The 21,769-nt window shown below is 45.7% G+C and overlaps 1 protein-coding gene across 1 annotated transcript in view; it reads right to left on the bottom strand.

The window, feature by feature from the left end:
• Nucleotides 1–9,315: 9,315 nt before the first annotated feature.
• CELF4 (CUGBP Elav-like family member 4) overlaps nt 9,316–21,769 on the bottom strand; it is a 712,394-nt gene continuing 699,940 nt past the window's right edge. Inside the window, exon 14 of the mRNA XM_066569437.1 lies at nt 9,316–10,646. The gene's annotated coding sequence lies outside the window, so the exon portion shown is untranslated. The remainder of the gene's footprint in view (nt 10,647–21,769) is intronic.

Below are 21,769 nucleotides of genomic sequence, written 5' to 3'. Positions count from 1 at the left end.
GTGTCTTTCCAGTTTGGTTTATGGAAGAGACCTGGGGAGTGCTGAAGTAATCCTGGGGCATGGAGGTGTCATGGAGGAAATGAGATAGAAACTGTCACTGTCCACAGCAGTGTTCCTACCATAAAGCCATCCACTCCACAGATTTGGTGATTGTACCTTTATGTGCTATCTCAGAAATCTCTCTTCCAAGAGTGTTTCCCATCTTGTAGGAGAAGCTGGCATTATGGTGCAGGATCTGGACTGCAGTGTGCTGTGAGCTGATGGCATCTCCCTGGGGTCGAATGAGGGAAGGGTCACAGGTTTGGCTGTGAAAGCTGTGACGGTGCCTGTCAAAGGCTTTTTGGGAAGGAGTGAGGGATGAACCGACCCCTCTCACCCTTGCTGACACCCTGCGCCCTGCTAATGGCAGCCAGGATGACTTTCTGCTAATGCAAATGTTCACAGCTGTACGCTGGATGTTGCTGAGTGGATAATGGCTGATGAGTTTGCCTGTAGACAGTCACTCCACTACCAGTGTGTAATTAATTGCTATGTAAAGTGCTCTGAGATGCGGTGCTGCTGAAATGCTGGGTGTATAAATGCCATCCCCACACAAAAGGGAACAACATGCAAATTCTCTCAATATATTTTTAAATATGAGCATTTCTCAGCTGTTTGCTCTTTTGTAAAATTTATTAGGCCCCCTCCTGGGAACAGGGAGGCAGCAAGGGCAGTGTGCATGGATGAGCTGGCTTCCAGGGGCTCCGACTGCTCGTGCTGCTCAGCCCCAGACTCCAGGGGTTCATCTCTTTTTCTTCTCCTATTCCCTTAGCCACTGCTTAATTTTTGTTTCCCCTTTCACGTGCTTGCTCGCACGGTGAGCTGTGGCCTGCCTGCCTGCCCGGGGAGGGCAGCAGGGAAGGAGAATGCTTTTTGTGCAAAGGGCAGAGGCTTGTAAGGGCTCCAGCCTCTGTTTCCTTGTGAACCAGAGAGGTTCATGCCCTGCTTCCTAAGGAAATGTGTTGTCCCAACTGGATGCAACCCGGACAGGGGTGGTTTCAGGCCATGGGAGCTGCAGAGGCAGCGTGGTGTGAGGGCAGCAGAGGACAAAGCCCAGCCTGGCTTTCTGCAGACATCTAGCACCAGCTCCAAGGAAGGAGTGGGAATGATAGAACTTCTTCCCTGGAAATAATTCTGGCACAGTGAGGCTGATGAGGTGGCCTGAATGGAAGGCTATGAAATCTTGAGTGCTAGAGATTACATGAAGAAGGCAAAATGACTCACGGCTTCCCATGTGGCATAAAGGAGAGAACATCCAGTGAAAATACTGCACAAAAGTTTTAAACAGAAAAGGGGAGGTAGTTTTTCTTGGGGCATAAAATCATAAAATCAAATTCATTGTGACAGTGAACATCTAACATGCAAACCACTTAAAAGGAACTAGAGTAATTCAGGTCCACTGCTCACTGTAGGACCAAACAGTTTGGTTGCCATTGCTGCTCTTAAAACATGCAGCTGCCAGAAGCGTGGAGAATGTGTGGGGGTGTGGATGTGTTGCAGTTCTTGCAGTCATTTCCTAGGTCTCTGTTGCTGTTAAATGGAGAGAAATAGGACATAAAGACTATATGGACTGGAAATCTGTGTTTCTTTTATGTGGTGATATTTGATGGATTGAGCAATGGGTAGCTGACAGATCTTGGACAGAAATTATGAGCAGGAAATCTGTTTAATGAGCACTTTCCTATGGCATTCCTGAGAAGGCAGTTATAACTTAGATGCAAATTAATGTTTCCATCAATGGTCTGGAAATACATAAAAACAACGCTGCTGGCTAAATTGTACAGATAACCTAAAGTTTGGAGGAGTGATTAATATGGCTTGAGGATGTGTGTAAAGGACATCAGCAGTCCAGGCATGTAGAACATATATTTTCACAGCATCAAACCAGGAGAGAGAATAGGAACCGGGAGGACAGGTGGAAATATGGGCTGGTGAACATCAGAATCACAGAACAGCTGAGATTGGAAAGGTTGGAAGGCATCCCTGGGGTTCATCTGCTTCAGCCCCTTCTGCTCAGAATAGGGGCAGCCAGAGCAGGTTGCTCAGGACCACAGCCAGTTGTGTTTTGAATATATCCAAAGAAGGAGACTCTACAACCTCTCTAGCAATTTTTTTTTGCAGCGTTTTAGCATGATCACAGTTAAAAAAATGCTTTTTCATGCATTTAAATGGAATTTCCTGTATTTCAGTCTGTGCTCCTTGGCCTTTCCCTGGCATCACAGAGAAGATTCTAGACCTGTCTTCTTTACTTGTACCCACCAGCTATTTATAATTATTGATAAGATTCTCTTAAGGTCCCCATCTCATCAACACTCTGGTCAACACAGCTCTCAGGTTTCCCTCACACATCAGATGCCCCAATTAATTTGTAGTTTTTGTGGCCATTTGTGGGACTTGTTCCAATATGCTGTTCACTGATAGTGGGGTATCAGAGAGCTGTACAGAGCATTCCAGGCCTGTCCCACCTGTGCTGAGCAAGGGAGAAGGATCTCCTCCCTCCATCTGCTGGCAGTGATCAGCCCAGGAGCCTGGCAGCCTTGTTTGTGACAGGGGCACATTGATGGCACGTGCTCAGCTTGGTGTTCACCAGGACCCCCAGGTCCTTCTCTGCCAAGCTGCTTCCCAGCTGGCCCGTCCCAGGGTGCAGAAGGCAATGTCTCTGAAGGTGATTTAGAGGCCCTAAAGGAAGGTCCTTGGTCTGGACCTGTATTCTCAGTATGGTGGTGGGACCAGCTGGTGTCAGCTTGAAGGAGACTGGTGAAACTCATTTTACCTTTGGAGGGGGTTGGACAACAGAAACAACAACCCATCTCCAGTCTGGGGACATGTGCTTTGTTAAGAAAAACAAGAAATTGGAGAGGATGCAGAAACCCACACAAATCTGGGCTGGAGAAAATGCTTCCAAGAGAGCAATTTGTTCAGCTCATCAGCGAGCTGGAGTGGCAGCTTGCTGTGTGTGTGCACCTGCTGTAGAGGGCTCTTAAACCTCCAAGAGAAAGAAGGGCACAAGACAGGCCGGTGCCCACAAGCTGAACACAAATACAGGGACCCAGGCACTTGTTGTGTTGGTCATTGTCTCCAGGAACAAATTGCCAAAGGTTCTGGGAGAGATTTCCCCTGCAGAGGCCTTTGAAGCAAGGCTGTGTGGCTTGGCTGTGGCTGAACCCAGTCTGTCAGGTGGCTCACTGGGGTGCTGCGAAGCCCAGATTGAAGGCTGGACTCCCCTTGCTGTGCTCTTTGGCTCTGACTTGAGTGTTCCCTGAGGGAGTAATGAGCACAACACATGAGGTATGGCCTTTGCCTCCTCTCCACATATCTGCCAGGCCGTGTTTAGCCCCTCTCTAAGATGTGTCTTAGCCTGCACAGGCTGGGATTTCAGGTGGTTTTGGGGGGGAATAGCGGGTGAGTTTGGTGCAGAAGGTGGATGTTTCTTGGGGACTGAGGAGATGCTGTCACTCACAGACCAGCAAGAACCCTACAGAAGGTTTCTAGAGCAGCCAAGGGGACAGCTGGCTGGAGTCCTTCTGTCTCAGAGAACAGCAGACACCTGTAGCAAGAGGCTGCCATTATCTTTAGGCATTGATTGGGCTACTGAACTTGAAAGGAAGAATCTCTGGAATCTTCACACAGCATAAGTGACACCGTATTGCTATCCTGGTGGATTTCCCAATTCTGTCATTCCTCTTTTCTTGGGTTTTCCTTGGGATCTCTGCTGCTGCTGACAATACCAGTATCTATGGATACTAGTGGGTATCCTGTGTAAGGAAGATCATTTACCCAATGATAAGAAGACCCAAAATTTTCAGTTAAGTGTATCTTTAAGCCAGCAAGGGCCACTACCCATAAGTGCTGCTGTATCTTCCTGCAAACAAAGCAGAAACGGAGTTGCAGGACTATAATGGGGAGAAATCTATAGGCATAAATGTCTTTTCCTTTTTCTGAGCTTTTACTCATCACCCACAACAGCTTCTATTTCTAACCCTGTTCTTAAAAAACCCCAAACAAACCCCTGAAAGTCAATATTTATTTTTCAGTCTCCCTCTCCCCTGCTGTTTGTCTCTGAATTTAATGCTTTTGAAAGGTGAATGATTGACGATTTACTGAAAATGAAGTTAAAATATAAATAATTCTACGATTTCGCTGCTGTATTAAGCAGGCATATGAGAAAAGCCCAGAAGACCAAGGTTGGCTTTTATTATTAACAAGGAAAGAAATTAAATTTAAATAAATGTAATATTTATTAAAATTTCCTTTCACGCTGTTACCTGAGGTTCATAAAACTTTTGAGCTGTGTCAGCTTTGCACTCCCCAGTACATTGAACTCCAGGGAAAACTATAAGCAAATTCTTAAGATCAATGCAAACTACTTCTCCATTACTCAAAAAAGGGAATTTTAACTATTTTTGAAGGCCCCAGGACTCCACTAATCCAGATATAAAGACTTTTTTCACCTTCAAACTTCACAGTTCCAACTACCCTTTCACCTTCTCCCATCCCCACCCCAACACAGACAGCCCTTTATGCACTGAGGAGGGTGACTGCACATCCTTTAACTCAGTTTCCATCCTTCCCATGGCCAGCTGCCAAATGAAATTTGCCAAAAGGTGGAGAAAGCCTCTCTGAAGCAACTGCTGTGCTCAGCCTGTCCCCATGGCAGTGCCAGTGCTGAGGAGAAGAGATGTAAGGCTCTGCTAGGTGGGGATTGCCAGGTGATCCAGGTTTGGATTTGGATCTTCTGGGATTGCCTTGGTGTTTTTAATTAAAGCAGACCTGTATGAAGTCATCTTGTCTGGAACACAGCTGCAGACCAGTCTGGGCCTTGAAAACTTTCCTACCTATGCCTTGCAGACACACTCATATTTCTAGAGCTTGACAGAACATGGCTGAGCCCTTCCTTAAAATGGAAGAAATCAGGGAGAGGAGGAGAAAGTTTAACAGCTTTGAGGGTAGGGGCTAAAGGCTTAGACCTGTTCCTGGGCCCAAATTTTCCTTCACATCAGCTGTGTAGATACCTATTGCTAGAGTATCCTGAGGGGGGCTGGGGGCTACATGGGGAGGGAACCCCAGGTGTCAGCACCTTCAGCACTGCTCTGTTGTGTGGGTAGGCTGGCTGAGCTGCCCAGGAAACTGGTCTGAAAGGACTTGGCAATTGCCTGAGCCCTGGCTGCCTGCAGTGCAGGCAGGACCAAGCCTCCAGCGTCTCTCTGGTGACAACAACACAGGGCAAAGTATTGTTTGTCTGGGCTGAACATTCTGAATGCAGCCTATGAGTATAATGCAGCATGAACCTCTGGTTTGGTTTGGGAGGTAGGAGAAATTCAGAGGTGAGGTAGCAATCAAAATTTGGCTTAGGCACAGTGGAGTTTGCAGGAATATCAAATACAAATGCTCTGTCTCAGGGGAATTCACCTTTGTGTCGGGGATCTCAGCCCCTGCCTTAGGATGTCAATTCTGCCCAGATTTGAAGAAGATTTTGTGCACAGAGGCAAGTTTTGTTCCTGGTGAAGTCACTGGGTGTGGAAAGAAATAGTAGTTTGGATTTTGCAAAAGTGGATTCAGAAGAGAAAAACTGAGCTGTAAGAGAATGTGCTTTGATGTTGATAAACGTGCCTTGTGAAGGCACTAAAAAAAAGAAAAAGCGAGAGAAAGAAGGATGTTGAAAAGGATGATAAAGCAAGAAAAAGATCCACAGGATTTGGAAGCATTTGAAGAAACCTTTTTATAAAGCTGTGCTAGGCACGTCCTGTCAAATCTTTCCTGCTGTGAGGAATTTTCATGTTACTTTGCAGATAAACTTGTTGAGAGCACGCTGTCTGCCTCCATGGTGACAGAACGGCATCTCGAAGGGAACGGCCCTGCATCATCATTTCTCCTTCAGTTCCAGGCAGCATCTGTCACTGCAGAGCTGGGCTGGGAGCTGTGAATTAGACCCATGTCCTCCCTGGGCTGGGAATTGGTCCAGGGAGGTCCAATTTGGTCCATTTGGTCCATTTTAGCCTGACTTTGCCAGGGTTTCCTTAGGATTTGATTGGGCAAAGCATCACTTGTTCATGAGGGACTTGTTTCTTAGGTCTCTGTTCCAAAAACCAGCTAATGATAATCTTTCTAACTGCTGTTTTCTGTCTCAGGTTTGGTGGGAGAAAGGGAGAAAGAGGTGAGGGTGACATAGGAAATAAGATAACCCAGGTCTGGGGTTGGTCAGGCAGCATGCATGAACTATCAGGCACAAGGAGGAGGGCGGATATGTCTCACCAAGGTCTGGCTTCTGAAAGGTGGAAAGGTAAATGGAATTGTACTTCATGTGCCCTCCAACTCGTTGGTGCTCCTCTAATGTTAACTTTTAACTCCTTTGAAGAGGATTTAGGTAGAGGAGAAAGAAATCTCAAAGTTCTTAAGCTCCTGTGCATTTTGTGAAGAAAGGTGTAGAGGAAGGGTGTCCATGGAACTGCCCCTGATGTTCATGGGTTATCCCTTCATAGGCTCTGGTGAGCACAGGATTCCAATAAAACAAAGAGACACTAAAACACACACACACACACACACACACACACACATACAAAATGACTTGGCCTTGAGTCATGTGAAATCAGTCTTGGTTCTTCAGCTCACAGAAATTTTGGGTGGCTCAGCTGAAAATGAGGAGGAGGAAAAGGAATAGCAAAAAATGAAAGTGAGAAGAAACAAACATAATAGCAGAGAGCGAGGAGAATATTTTGGATATCAGAATAAATAAAGTGTTTTTCATTGGAAGAGACTGGCAGCTCTGGGCTTTTCCTGCATGTTCTCAGCTCAGACCTTTTCCTGGTGAGACTAGCAACCGTGCCAGTTTTCCATGGCCTTCCATTGCAGGGGGTAAGGGTGCTTGTCTTTACCACAGGGCCATAGGAGGCAGCTGGACGTGTGTGTTCAAGGAGGAGGCAGCTCATACCCTATCTGCCTTTTTCCTGCTCCATCACTGCACTACCTTGGGAGTTCTGAGGCTCTTTCTCAGATAAAGGTTTTGGTAAGGTCTGGTGGAAGACTGTGTTGGACATCTTTGAGTTCCTGCAGGGAGCCAGGCAGGGCTTACCTGGCTGGGAGGCAGCTGTTTTCAAACATGCTCTGCCTTTGAGCTGTTCTCTCATGGTGACTTGTATCTGTGTGTTCTTGTTATTGCACCTTCACCCCAGGACTTGTTACAGTCAGCTCTTCCCAAAATGACACCCCAGCTCTGTAAGACAAAGATTGCTTTGGTTTGGCCAGTGGTTGAAAGGCAAGTAACAGCTGACAGCCCTGACTGAAATGTATCCCCTGAAAATATTTCTCATCAGAAAATTGATCTTTTTCATTAAATGGAATCTTCCTATAAAACAGAATCAGTTCTGTAGAATTTTTCCACTTTTTTCTTTAACAAAAAGGTTTTCACCCTTTTTGGTTGTTTTTTCCTCTTTTGCTAATTTGAAAATTCTTTTTGTTGTTCAGTTTAAAACAGGAAAAGTCCTATGGAAATGTTTACCTGACAGAAGTTCTTCTCTTTTCTGTTACCTTGGGTTGCAGAACACTGAATAGGTCAGTGAATAGGCGCTCCCTATAACACTGGCCACTGAAGAATTCACCTTCACTTAGCCAGTCATGTGCTCCAAATAAATGAATGAGGCCATTAGTTTAGTAGAGCTCTGTGTGGTTTTGGGGGACATTGCCTTTGAGTTTGTGGGTTAAAATCCTCCTTTGGACTGCAAGACATTTGAGTTTTGCATGTAAATCAGTACCCTGAAGAGGAGGAAGGCAAAGCAGGAAGGGAAGGGATATGGCAGAGGATAGGAGGGGACAAGAAGAAGGTAAGGATGTGTGGGAACTCCAGTGTCAGTTTCATGATTCCTCCAGCTTGACTTTTAAGGGATCAACTCTTCCAATTCTTACGGGATAGTCCCTGAGGCCATGTTAAGTCACCCTTGCAATTACTGTCTTTAAACAGAAAATTTGGAGTGCTTTAAGAGCATATTCCCTCATATTAAGAGACAGTACAGATATGAAGCAGTGTGCTCCAGTGAGCTGGAGTTAACTCCCCATTTTTCCACCTCTGTGACTCTGGTACCAATCTCTGGTAATTTTGCTTTAGCAGCTCGGCTGCGGCGCGTTAACTTCTGCTCTGCGAGGTGAGAATTCGGGTATTGCTGCGGACCACGGCCCTCCCGCAGCTGTGCTGAGCTGGGAGGGGCTGCAGCTCCCCCCACATGTCAGATAGAAGTGTTTCAGGCTAAGCCTTTATGATAAATTAGGGAATGTGGTCAGCCAGAAACAGCCGGAGCGCTGTTTTATTAATCTGCGGGTGGATAACAATAAAAATGATGAAAGATCTAATCAGCTACATTATTACCTGGAGGTTGGTGGGGCCCGGAGAGAAGAGGGGTGTGTGGGTGATGTTGGTGCTGGGGAGAGTTCAAAGACAGGGAGAGACAAGAGCATTGTCTTCAAGCACTGTCAGACAGTAAACTGAGGGGTGAAAACCTTGCTAGAGATGATACCTTCAAAATTTTAGCCCTCAGCACCCCTTTATCCTTTGCCATTTTATGGCTTTTTAAATCTGGGATATTTTTTAGCAGACAAGTTGCCCGTCAGTGCCTGATGCTCCCTCCCTCAGTTACACCTTCCTCCAGTTCCCTTGGGCAAGGCCATGCCAGAACATTCCCTTCCCGTATGGCAGAAGGGGGCAGATGCCCCTTTTCTGTAGTGCATTCTACTGGTGTGTCTTGAAATTTTTCTGCAATACTTAGGGGACTTTGGTGATAAGAAATTAGAGGGGTGGGCTATTCAGGCCCCTTTGTCTTCATTATTAGCTGGAGGGGTATTGTACATGGTGAGTGGAATGCTTGTGGTGGTGGATAAAGCCTTTTGTGTATTCTCTGTGTCCCTTTTCAAATTAGGTACTTTTCTCTTTCTTTTGGTGTAGTAAGGTAAACACAGTACAGGGGAGTCCTGTCTAAGTACCTGAATATGGCAGAACTGGAAGGCTCCAAGTCTCCATTAAAGCTTTGATTTGGCAGCATCACAAAGTCTTGCAGTCAACACATCTGTATGCAAATGCATTATGGGCAGATAAAGAGCCTCTGTTCTTCTCTCTCTGTCATATTTTGCGTATTATTTGCTTACAATTCATGTCTGTCTCATAGTCTCTGTGGTAAAAGCATATTGAGGAAAGTCATCTCCTTTCCCAGCAATTTTCTCAGCTTCTCTTGATCATTAACATGCTGGAAACCACTTGAAAGAAACACTGCAATTTTTTAAGGGATTTTATTCATTTATTCATCAAGGTTAAGGACCCTGAAAAACTGCTGTCTACATCTTTTAGCACTTACTTCTTTCAAATCTCATATACATTATAGTCCTCAATCTGGAGTTCTCTTTTGCTATGGGGTTTTCTCTGCCCGTATCTTCTGCTGCAGTCTGAATATACAATAAACCCCTTTAAAATTAGTTATACTGCTACAGTTGTCAGGAGAACTCAAGTAATCTGATGAATTTAGTAAGAATTCCAGGCTGTGAAACAGACACAATGAAATTCTCTCCTTCAGCCTTCTTGCCTCATTATTAAACCTTCAGTTTATAGTGTGCAGACAGTCGTGCACTATAATTGAGGTTGAATTGCCATTCTCATTATAAATACCCTTTTCTCGCGTGCTCATAACTTCCACCAACACATGGGCTGAAACTGTGTGCTCTCACTTTCAGCCCACAGCAGAATATTTAACTCTGTGATCTATGGGCTTTAGCTCTGCTGCCATGGTCTGCTGCCCTATATATTTCACCATAACAAGAGCTTCTCTTGAGGTTAAAATACAAAAGTTGAACATTAGCAGGTGTACCTGGCTTAGGCACCAGGCTTGCCACTGTATTTTAGGTAGCTGGTGGCCTGGTGGGGGCAGTGGCATTTGCTAGCCAGCCATCTGAGGGGTGGTTTTTTCCCAAGACCCTTTCTGACAGGTTCAGTAAAAGTTGTCTCTCTCAAGCCTTGAAAAGCAGCTGGCTGGACAGGAATTTAGCTGTTTCCTTCATTCACTGCCCAGAACGTAGATGCAGGTGAGGTCCAGCAAAACTGTGCTTCCTTCTTCTGTGAGGCTGAATTCTGCAAGCCTGGTCTGAACCTCAGTAGGGGATCCAAAACTGCTGACTGGCTCCTTCTGGATCTGAGAAACTCTGTCAAGCCCCCAAAGCCAGGAGCAAGGAACTCCTTTCCCCTCTGTATCCTTATGTGTTCTGACTCCCCTCTGCTTTTCTGCCAACGCTGGCATGTAGAGGGAAGCACCTGGATGCAGCTTCCCACACCTTTGTATCAAATCCTCTGAGAAAGGGTCAGTTCAGGTGGGCAGTTCAGTTCCATGTTACATCTCAGCCTGCAGCCAAGAAGAGCAAAAAGGAGCAGACTCATGGCTGCAGCACTCAAGGAGGGAGCGAAGGTTTGGGCTTTGGAGCTTGGTGCTGGTCTTTGTCACAGGTTTTGTGCATGCAATCTGATGATGCAGTCAGGTCTGATGACTAGAGCTCTGCTGACCCAAACAGTGATGATCTCAGATGTTGGTATTGGCAGCTAGATGGGACCATTTCCACTATAACAACGACTGAAGTGATGCCTGCAATGAAATAAAACAGAATATCTACAGACAAACCATGTTGCAGCATCCTGGGCACATGCTCACTCCATGTCTTGTCCACTCTCCACAAGCAGAGGAAGAGTTCCCCTGCCCAGATTCTACACATTGACTTCTCCCAAGGTGCTTCTTGGTGAAGACTCAAGAGCTGAGCTTTGCCTGGAACTCTTGCTCAGAGTTTGTGGAGAAGAGTGAATCGTGAAGGGTAAAGAAACACTAGTATTTATCAAAAAACCTGAGCCGAAAGGATTTATGTCAAGAGTTGGTTGTCTGGTTGTTGTTGGTTTGTTTGTTTTTTCTCATATATTTATAATGGGGGGAAGGAGGTGGAGGAAAGACTTTTGCTTGAAAAGGAGTTTGTCACATTGGGAAGTATGAGGCAGAGCAACAAAATGACATCTTACAGCCAGGGGAACCATGGAGCAAGACCAGTCCTGTCTGAGGACAGCTGGCACTGGGGAGTGTTTTTGATGCCGGCTGTCACAGAGGCCGTGGCTGTTCACTAAATCCCTCCCTCTGCCATGGCCCAACGCCCCCTCAGGGAGCACACAGAAGCAGTGAGGGAAGCTGCTGCCGTTTATCCCCACAGTTTATTACCAACCCTTCATTCCTGCAGCAGAGGGGGGAAACCTCTGCTGTCTCTGGAAGTCTGGCATCTCATCAATTTTCCTTGGTCAGTGCTCCAGACTCCCCTCCATCTCCCCCGCATGTGAGGGTGCCCATGACAGGGACTGAGGATGCAGAAGCACGTGGCAGGACCTGAGGACACCATGGCAGTGCTTGCAGAGCTCATCTGCCACTGCCTGGATCCCTGTTCTCCTCCAGGCAGATGGCTCAGCTTTCTCACACCTCTCCCCCACTTTCTTTGCTCTCCAAGCACTACTTGTGGGAGTTGAAAGTGAAGTGACAGAGCCCAAGGGGAAGGGGAAAATACAGTCTGTGTCTGAAAATGTAAAAGGGACCCTTCCTTCTGTGTATTTTGTTCCACTCCTGATACTCATCCCTGTCCCCAGCTGAACTGCTGTGACCAACTACACAGAGAATTTTGCTCCAAAAGTGCAGTGCAGATGAGAAAAAACTAAGGGGGGTGGGGTGTGGTGGGGTGGGGTGGAAAAGAAAGTGAGTCCTATGCTGTTGGCACAGGGAATTTTCTTTGACATAAACATTATTTTGGGTGACAAGTATTAACATCTTCCTTAATGCTGCTTCCTGCATTTCAGGTCCACTCCTTGGAGGCTGCACTCTCTGGAAGCTGGTGGTGTTCCCCTGTGTGGTACATGTTGCTTTGTGACGGTGTCAGGCATCCTGAAATTCAGGCAAAGCACTTCCTAGTGCTGTTTCTGTCCTTCCCAGTGGCAGGAGGGGCTGGGTGGGAGCTCTCCAGGCTGTCCTGTCTCACTGGGCTTAACAGCTTCATTCGAATCCTTTCCCTAAGAAGTGCTTCTGGCAGTCACTGCCCACATGTGCCTGGGCTGGACAGGGTTTTAAGAAGTAGGTTGTGTGGAATAAGGTAGCTCTGAGTTTTGCTGGCAGAGCTATCCCTAGGAACCATGTGAAGGTTTTCTGCAGCCACCAGAGCTGTTGTGAATTTTTAATGAATTTGAAAACCATGCCTCAAGCTCGGTCTGTTCCAGAGTCAGTGTGTAACAAAGATTCACCTCCAGTGTACACCCAGCCTAGAAAATGAACATAGGGTGGTTTGGGTAAATCCAAGTGTGTCTCTGTTCAAACACAGTTGCTAAGAAAATTCTGCTGCTCTCCAGTTTTGACCATCTGATGAAAGCTTACATGCAAGACAACTGAGGGCACACATTTTAGGCTGAGTGGTTTGCTGGATATGTGTATAAGTTTGTCGGTGAGGGGATATAAGAAATAGATCAAGATGTGTGTCAACATAAAAGATAAAAATTTCTGTAGAATTCTGCTCACCCATCTCCACCTCTTTATTATTTTCAGCCTTCCTCTGATGAGTAACCAACCTCTGTAGAACTGTGGTAGCAAACAGGAGGCCAGAATATTCTGTGTTTTGTCTGTCAGGCACTGTCACTGAGTTGACCTGAATAGTTGTCATGTACTGGTTGTTCCTCAGCTTGATTTTAAGCTTAGTGGGCAACACTATTTTGTCTGTGTTGTTGCAATGAAGGGTTTTAGGTACACACAGTGTGACAAGTCAGATTATGACCAGTGGAGAAGGAAAAATCTTTCCTGCTGAAATATTTTTCACAAAGGTCCATCCTAATTCCTTCTCTATCCTTCAACTCCTTTGCAATCACTAGTAACAAAAAGCATTAAATTTTGAGCTTGCTGGACTTAAAGGACTTCATTATTGGTTGTACATGTCAAGGTCCATGTGAATTGCTGCAGCACCTGACAAGACTCAGTTTGTGCAAGCAATTCTTCCATCCTCCCATCCTGTGCCATTGGCTCTTTTCCTTCACCAAGTGCCATCTCCCATGAAATACTGAAATATCTTGTTAGCCAGAAACTTTTCTGCCAGGTTTTGCTGCTTTTGACTGAACGGTTTTCTCCATTAGAAGTTTATATGTTTTCAATATTTTGACCCTGTCTGGGCTGAAATATATAGATTTTGCAGGCTGGATTTTTTTGTTTTTTTTTTTTTTTTCCCTCAGTGTGGTCTGCTATAGAGGTGTGTGGGAGATTTGGCTCCTTCCTTCTTTCCCAGCAAAGTTCAAGTAGGTCAAATGCTACCAACGATGTTCTAACTTCATCTTTACTCCTTCAAATCCCCACCAGCCTCCTGGACTTGACTTTACAAGTCCTTTCATGTCACTTCAGACTGTAGTAGGAGGAAGTGAAAATTACGGGCCACAGGCAAGGTTCCAAAAAGCGCTCTCTCTCTCTCTCTCTCTCTCTCAGAAAGGGGCTGGCACCTTTCCACGGGCCTTCATTGTATTTTATGGCCATACTACAGTATTTAACAGCATAATTTAGTAAGTGTCGGTACTCCGTCGTGGAGTGCGGAGGAACTGTCTCATTCAACCCCTGGCGACGTGCGCCAGTTCAAATAATGCACCGTGAGGCAAAGTTAATGTTTTCTGGAAATGGAATTGGAGTCAGAAATACCCTTTTTGGCCATCAGCATAAATACTGTTGTCATCCTGATCAAGCAAGCCGAATTCAAAACCTTTTGCCCTTAAAAAGTGATTCTCTCATGTTTTAATTAATCCCCTACCAACATAAGAAATAATTAAAGAAAATCAAAGTCCTTGCCATGGATTAAAAGTATATCCTGAAAGTATCTGAAGACCTGAAGTGCAACACAAAATCTTACTGAGGCTGTTTCTCAGCCTTTTGACTATGGTGCCTCTTCATTCGTTGTGTGCTTTTAATGCTTGGGGGAAGATAGGTCTGGCTGGGATCCTAGATTGCCATCTGATTTAGGGATGGGAAAACAATGACTCTTCTGGGCTGTCACAGAGACCATTTCATGTTTACCTCGGCTGTGCAGCTGCCATCTGTGTCTTACTTTGATTATCAGGGAGGTCAGCTGTCAAATGGAGTAGGAGGAGGCAACAGTTGCATAAGAAGCTGGTCAGATACCATCTCTTGAAGAGATTTTAATATGTTCTTCAGAGCAGAAAGCTGCAATAGTCCATCATAATTTCTATTTGCCTTACCAGACTCTGTACTCAGATTAAAAAACCCAACAGCCCAAACATGAAATCCATGTAAAAATCATTCATCACACTTTCAGTCACAATGTCAGGCCTCTCCTGCAGAACTGGTGCAGTTTGGTTTATGCAGTATTGATTTCTGACTTGTAGCCAGGTTTAAGCTGAAGTTTCCTCTGTCTGTCAGCCAGGGAGCAGTGGGATTTCCCTTAGCTTAGAGCTGAGGATTGTGTCTGGGATGTGTTGGTACCTCACAGATGGTGGACCACTCCTGGTGAGGAAAGGCAGTGATGGATTATCCCTGGCAATCCACCTATTCTCCACTGGGTGGAACTGGAGCTGCTGTGTGGTGCAGAATAGTTCCTCATTGTGTGCACTGAGGTCCTGATCCCTCTGCATACCCCAGTATTTCTCTGGGTAATGACTGCTTTTGTGCTCATCACTCACCCTACTCACACTGGTTTTCCTTGAAGAGAAACCCAGTCCAGAAAGGAGATGCAGCAAACCCTGGTCCATCTACCAGGCTGTACAATGGTGAGGAGAGGGACCTGCACTGGTGCCAGTGCTCACAGCACAGGTGTGATTGTGGCCATACAAATTTACCTGTGTAGCCTTTAATAGCTTTATTTTGTGAGAATAACAAGGGACACACCCAGAAGGCCCAACCTGATTTCAGTGGGAGGCTGGATGAGAAAACCACAGAGGTCCTTCCCATCAGCACTGCCATGATTTGGGGACTACACATGCTCTCATGGGGAGGTTCAGAGGGTTGGTGTCTATCATGGTAACATACCCACACACCTGTGTACCCCTGTAACAACCACAGGACCACAGAATCATGAAGCATTCCATGTTGGAAGAGACCTAGAAAGTTCACGTGGTCCAAATTTTCATGGGAAAGGGATCTTAGATGAGATTATCTAGCACCCACTAGAATACAATGGAATGTTGAAAACCTCCAGTGATGGAGACTCTACCACATCCCTGGGGAGGTTGTTCCAGTGATAGATAGTTTTCACTCTAAAAAATGTCTTTACTATGTTGAGAACAAACTTCTCCTGGTGCACCTTGTACTTGTTCTCCTTTGTCTTCTCCTGAGGCTCCTTGTGAGGAGTGTCTGTCCTAAAATTGTCAAAGCAGGCAGGGTTGTATTGTAACAAGAATGAGCTAGCTGGGCAATCTTCTATTTTTAGAAGTGTCCTTTGTAAATCTCAAAACCAGTATGAGGCAAAGGCATATGCCATTTCACAAATGGGTAAAGTGAAGTGATACAACCCAGAAACGGTGCTGAGCAGCACTGCCACAGGCTAAGCACTGGTCCATAACCTCCTCTCAAGATGGCATGTGGCTTGGTAGCTGTCCAGCTTCACCATCTGCAGAGACTGAAACTCAATTGCTGTTAACGAGAATGAAATTATGGCGATATTAGCATAATTAAAATGAGAAGAATCCTAGTTCGGGGATGATTGATACTCCTGGAAAGCTGTGGATGGAGGCAGAAAAGGCAGGTCCAAGACTGTTGGCTCAGATGTTATTTACCTGCATGATTTCTCCAGGTATGGGGGGAATGTCCTCCACAAAAAAAAAAAAAAAGGCCAAAAAAAAGAAAAAAAAGCAAAAAGCTTAATGTGGCTAGTGACTGGTATTAAATAAATGATGCATGTTGGCAGAGCGATAGATGAGAATAGCGGAAAACACATTGTGAAAGGAACCAGAAGAATTGCTGTCATAAATCTCCCCAAACTATTCCTGCCTCAGAGAGGCTTGAAACTAAGCAAGTTATTAGGAGCATAAGGAAAGGGGCTTTAGAAGAAGCCCACGGCCCTGTAGGTTCATTGACACAAGTTTTGCCTGTGTGTCCACCCTCTTAGAAGAGGAGAAATTCGTGGCCAGGGAAAGGAAAGGGTTGTGAAAGTGTGACATTTCCACTTGGGTTGTTTGTCTCTTGGGTTTTATTTTTTATTTGAGGTAGGTTAAAAGAGCTCCAGGTGTTCTCTCTAGAAAGAAAGAGATTAGAAGGCAACATTAATCAAGTTTACAACATATTCAAACAAGTAGATAAAGAGGAAAGAAAAAAATACCCTGAAATGCTTTTGTAATGAATGCATATTTTAGCTGAAGAATTCACAGGGGTCGATATATATATATGAAAAACTAGGGTTAGAAGACAAAGTGGGATTATTTTCAAAGCTCATAAATAATTTAACTGTTGGAAGAAAAATGCAGAGGTTTCTGTTGATCTTATTGCCAAGGAAATGACTTTGGGCCTGATAAGGCAAAGGGCTAAAGGTGTTTTCACACAGAAGAATGACAGAGCATAGCTGTTTGTCTATTACAGCTTGTCACACCAGTTGTGGATTTTATTGGGTAAAAGATGGGCATGTTGGGACATTCTGATGTTCTGGCTCCTTTGACACACTAAAATTGCAGTTTCTTGTTGACTTTTGTAAGGTGTTCACTGAAAGCAGTTGTAAATGTCCCCATTAACTTATTTTGCTGCAGAAAGAGGCCATTGTTGAGTGCTTTTCACAACCCCAGTTGGAAAGACATGGGAGGAGCTTTATAAAAGACCAGCCACTGGAAGAATTTGTGGAGCAGTGTACCTTCTTCATGGACTTTTCCAGTCACCATGAAAATGATGCCATTTCACAGCGACCAGGGCAGGTCATGCAAGAACCCAGTGATTAGCACGTGCAGTGCTGCACACCACCCCCAGATTCACTCAGTCTCCATACCAGTCACATTGTACATTACTCATGCAGTGAAATGGCTGAAGATCTGAAAGTCTCTGATCCATACCATTTCTGTTCTTGCCATGTGATGCTTACCAACACCTGTCCCTCTGGCTCGAATTCCAGTTTTGTCCCTCTTCTCTATTTGTCTTTGAATTTATATTTCCAGAGAGTGGGAGAGGCTGGATTGAAACACCTTGAATCCTGCTTTCCTGTGAACCTGTGGCCTCTTGGCCTTAACACACCTCCAGCCTGGTGGCTGGGAGTCACTGCTGCCCAGCTCAGGGTGCAGAGAAACACCAGCACTTCTCTCCTGCATACAGTACCCAACCATGTGTGCTCTCTCTGAGGCTGTTTCAAATAGTGAGTACAAACCATGGCTAATCTGTTTCACTTCCTGCTTCACTTGGCTTCTCTCGGTCCCCAACTCCCCGATGAGATTTAGTGGTTTCCATCTGCATGGAAGCTGTTTCCTAATTTAGCCAGGTGTAGTGCTTGGCCATCACCATCGGCCCCTCACCTGTGGGACAGGCGAGGCAGCTCTGTGTGCTCAGTCCCTGGAGGACCAACCACTGGGAAATGACATCTCACTCTTTTCCTGGGTCCCCAGCTGAAAGTGCAACTAAAAAAGCACCAGCTGGGCTTGTGAGCAGTGATAGGGACCCCGCTGATCCAGGACTAACAAAGACTTCACATGATCTGGGTAGAGGAAAAGCATTGTCCAGTCAGGCTGAGTGTGTCCTCTCACCCCATCTGCAGACCTTCACCTGCTGTTCTTCACTGTTTGTGGTTTGTGGGGAGGAAATGCTCCCTTAAATCTGGTGTGTGAAAACCTGTCCTAAAATTTGGCATTTGGTTGTATTCATCCCTCCTTGGAAGGAAAAATTCCCCAGTCTCCGGTTAAACTGGATTTGAACTGTAATTCATTCAGACAAATGTGTTGCTTTATGTGGATTCCTTAATTCTAGAAAAAATAAAACACCTTAGTTGTCCAGTATTTCACTCAGCCCCCTCCCAGCACTGCAAAAGCTTGGTAATCAAAGAGAGAAAATACTTAGTAAAGCTTTAAGGTCAGGCTTTTAGGCTGGAAACTGATAGGTGTAAATAAGCCAGGTACAGGACAACTCCTGCTTAAGCTACAGAGCTTAATCTGCAGAGCCAGGTAGCTCTCTAGCTCTTTATCCTGGTTTGGCTGAGGTTGTTCTGTACAACCAGAACAGAACAGGATTTTTGACTGAGTGGGATACAGAGGCTGGGCAGAGGAGCTTGATGACTGTTCCCACACATAGGGTCAGCCTGCTCTCCTCAGTTTTCTACGTCTCAGCCCAAATCTCATGTTTCATCTCTTATCCTACATTGGCCGCTAGCTGCTTATCAGCTACCAGAGTTGTGCACAGGGACTCAGACCCTCTTTGGCATTTGGGCTCTGGAACACAATTAGAGGTGTTTGGGATCGCTGTCCCATGGAGTTAGGAGAGTTGGGTCTAGAAGGGAAAGTGTCTCATATCAGTCTCCTGGTTGCCAGCCCTCCAAACAAATCAGCCTGCATCCCAGAGCAGCCCAGGTCTGCTGCTCTTGTGTGAATTCTTGTGCAAAGTGCAGTTTGATAGTTATACTGAGAAATCTGTGTGGTCCTGTGTGTGCTAGGGTTGCTAAAGGAAGCAGCAGCAACAGAGCAGACTGAGTGGAAGGAGTTAAAACAAGGATAAGTTGGGCTGACACTTTTCATCTGTGCCCGTGTGCCACTGTAACAGTGGCTGGGGGCTTCTATTGGCTTGGCTTAAAAAAGACATTGCTAATGTCTAACACTTGATGACAGATGGTTCACCAATGCTGCTAGGCCCATTGTCTCACTTAATAGCTCTTTGTTCTAGCTGAAAGAAGGTAATCGTTTCTTGTAGGAGTTGGTAGGAGGATCTGTGTACAATATGCATTCTGACAACCGTTCCAGTTTTGGAGCCTGCTCTGTAGGTCGCTGAAGCGGAATCATCTCTCATCCTCTGTAGGAGGGAATCACAAAGGAGGCATCACAGTCATGATGCCTAATTTGTGGGTGTTTTGCTATCTGGTAGGACTCACCACACTGAATTAGGCAATTGCATTCTCTGTGCTGTCTGTGGAAGAAAATAAAATATGTGATGGGATCTGCCTCAAAGGGTGAGGAGATATTTAGGGCCTCTCTCTCTCTGGGGGGGAAGAGAGGCACCCATTTTTGGGATGTCAGGCTGAGGTTCCCCACTGGGGAGAGTTTACATACATACTCACTCGACTGACTGCATGTTTGTATCTCTTCTTTTTGAGTGCTGAAAGCAATAGCTGCAACCCAACTCCAAGAAAATGCCATGAGGGGCAGACTAAGGAGTACCAAGGTGAGAGCCAGTGTCCCATACAATGTATATCATATTCAGGAGTGGTGCTAGGAGCCTGGGTCTCCTAGGAGAGGTTATAGAGTCACCCACTTCCTGATGCTATTTGTATTTCCACATTTCTAAACAAGATGAGGCAGATTTCCAAACAGGAGAGGAGTTGTGAACACCTCCCTGGACTGACCTACTGTTTTATAATCAGGGCCATCTTCTGTGTCACAGGAGTGTCAGGGGGCAAACTTCATCTGTGTGGGGAAGAATCTGAACCTTCTTGTGTCTCATGTGAATGTGCTGTGCCCTGCAAGGCTGCTGCTTACTGGGGGAGGGCATGTGCTTACCTACACCTGTGCAAGGAAACACCTTCCCCCTGTCTTGCTTGCTGGAGGAGGTCCATGCCAAGTTCAGAACTTACCAGACTGAGACCCAGAATTCAGGATAGCTCATGAATGCCATGGTGAGAGGATGTTTGCTTTGAGGGTGTTTCTTCACCCCAGCATTCGCTGTGTGTTTACCAGTGCTGAGATTCCTCAGAGGCAATGTGGGGAAGGTTTCAAGTTGTGTGGGTGTTAACAGAAGCTTGCACAATGGTGAGGGCAAGTGTGCAGAGGGATGAGGTTCTGAGCAAGCTGATCCAGCCCCTGCTTCCTGCAGAGGGGTTGGATTAGATGACCTTTAGAGGTTCCTCCCAACTCAAATAATTCCATCATTCTATGAGACACCAGAGTGACCTCATACCCTTAATAAATGAAACACAAGGGTTCTGATTTGGAACCTTCTGAGTGTTTTTTGGGGATGTGTTTGCTCTAATGTGTTTGCTGTAGTGAGAGAGAAGCCGTGGTATTGAAACCTACTTTAAGAACTGATTTCTTCAACAAGTAGATAGCAATGCTATTCCAAAAGACATTTTCAGGCTCAACAGGTGGCTGCCTTGAGTTTGCAGCCTATTCCCATTTCATTGGCTCTGGACTGGCAGGACAAGTCAGGCTGTTTCAAATGAGCTTTTCTAAGGAGCATTTCTAAGGAAGAGCATCAGCAGCTTCCCTCTCCAGGTGGCGCAGAGCACAAACTTGCACAGCATTGCACTGAAGGTCTTGCTGATGAGTTTCCCCATCTGCCAATCCCCCTGGGGTGTGTGAGTTGTTTCTGGAATCACAAACACCTTTCATGGCTCTACACCTATGGGACAGTTGCTGCTCCCAGGTCGTATTTGGGACTGGGAGAAATGTGCTGTTGGAAACTGAACTGTTGGAGGTGGAGGAGTCCTGACCTTGCTTTGCAAGGACATTTCCAAACATTATATTGATATTTGTTGTAGAAAGGTAAAATAGGCAGGACTCTGAAGCCTTATTAAAAGTCCATATTATCCTTTAATAAAATAAAGTTTTCTAATAAACATCTGCCTGGAGTAGGAATGGGATGGAGGTGGGAGGAGGAATTGTTTCACCTTATGTGTGCAAAAGGTGAGTGGCTCAGTGCCTATGTCAAGAGATGCTGATATGGAAAAGCGACTCCAGGAGGGTATGAACTGCTTTCTTAGGGACACGAAAATAGTTGGTTGAGGTGTCCTCAACCTAATTGGTTGAGATGCCCTCATGGAACTCCCCAAAGAATGAGAGCAAACCGTGCCCTGTTCTTGTACCAAAGATTGGCTTGAACTACTCATGGGTATAGGACTGAAGTTTACTATAATCACAGTGGTACCAAGGAGCACACTGGTGAAAGATGAATGTTTGACCTTTAAAAAACCCTTTAGTTTAATGTAATGTGACTTAGCAGCTACAAACTAGAGAGAGGAGCCAGCATCAGACATGCAGCGGCTTTTGAACCTCTGTAATGCAGTGTTCTGTGTGCTGGTGCCACAGACATGCAGCTACAGGATTTCAGGTAGACTTGGTCTCTCTCTTCATTTTCATTGCTTCAAATTGGGATGTTTCTTTGGATAATTGCCTGTCCCAACAACACAGCCCATGCTGAAGCAGGCTTGTGCTGCCGTTTGTTTTGCTTTACAGCACCTGCAGTGTGAATGGATGAACGTTTTCTGGAGAGAAGCATAGCGTCTCTCTGAGACAAACATTTAAATCAGGGCTGGTGTGTCTGCACAGCCCGGAGAAGGGTGTTTAAACCAGCTGTTAGACCGTGTCACCATTTGTCCTTCAGCCCATTGTGTTCTAGTCTGTGCCTCTACCACAGCCAGAGAGCTGGGTATGGCAAGTACCCATCACTTGGTTTAGGCAGCAGGGTGGTGACAGCTGTGCTTTATTTCCCAGCACACCAGTGCAAATGAACCTCTGGTGTAAATCAACCTCCAGCAGGCTGACAGCCTTGTGGTCCTTCCCTATTCACTGGGGGCTGAACTTGGAGATTTGACCACTTTT

The sequence above is a fragment of the Molothrus aeneus genome, chromosome Z (genome assembly GCF_037042795.1).
Source record: "Molothrus aeneus isolate 106 chromosome Z, BPBGC_Maene_1.0, whole genome shotgun sequence".
Taxonomy (NCBI): domain Eukaryota; kingdom Metazoa; phylum Chordata; class Aves; order Passeriformes; family Icteridae; genus Molothrus; species Molothrus aeneus.
The sequence above is the reverse complement of the archived record's forward strand: the minus strand, read 5'-3'. Positions and strand labels throughout refer to the sequence as shown.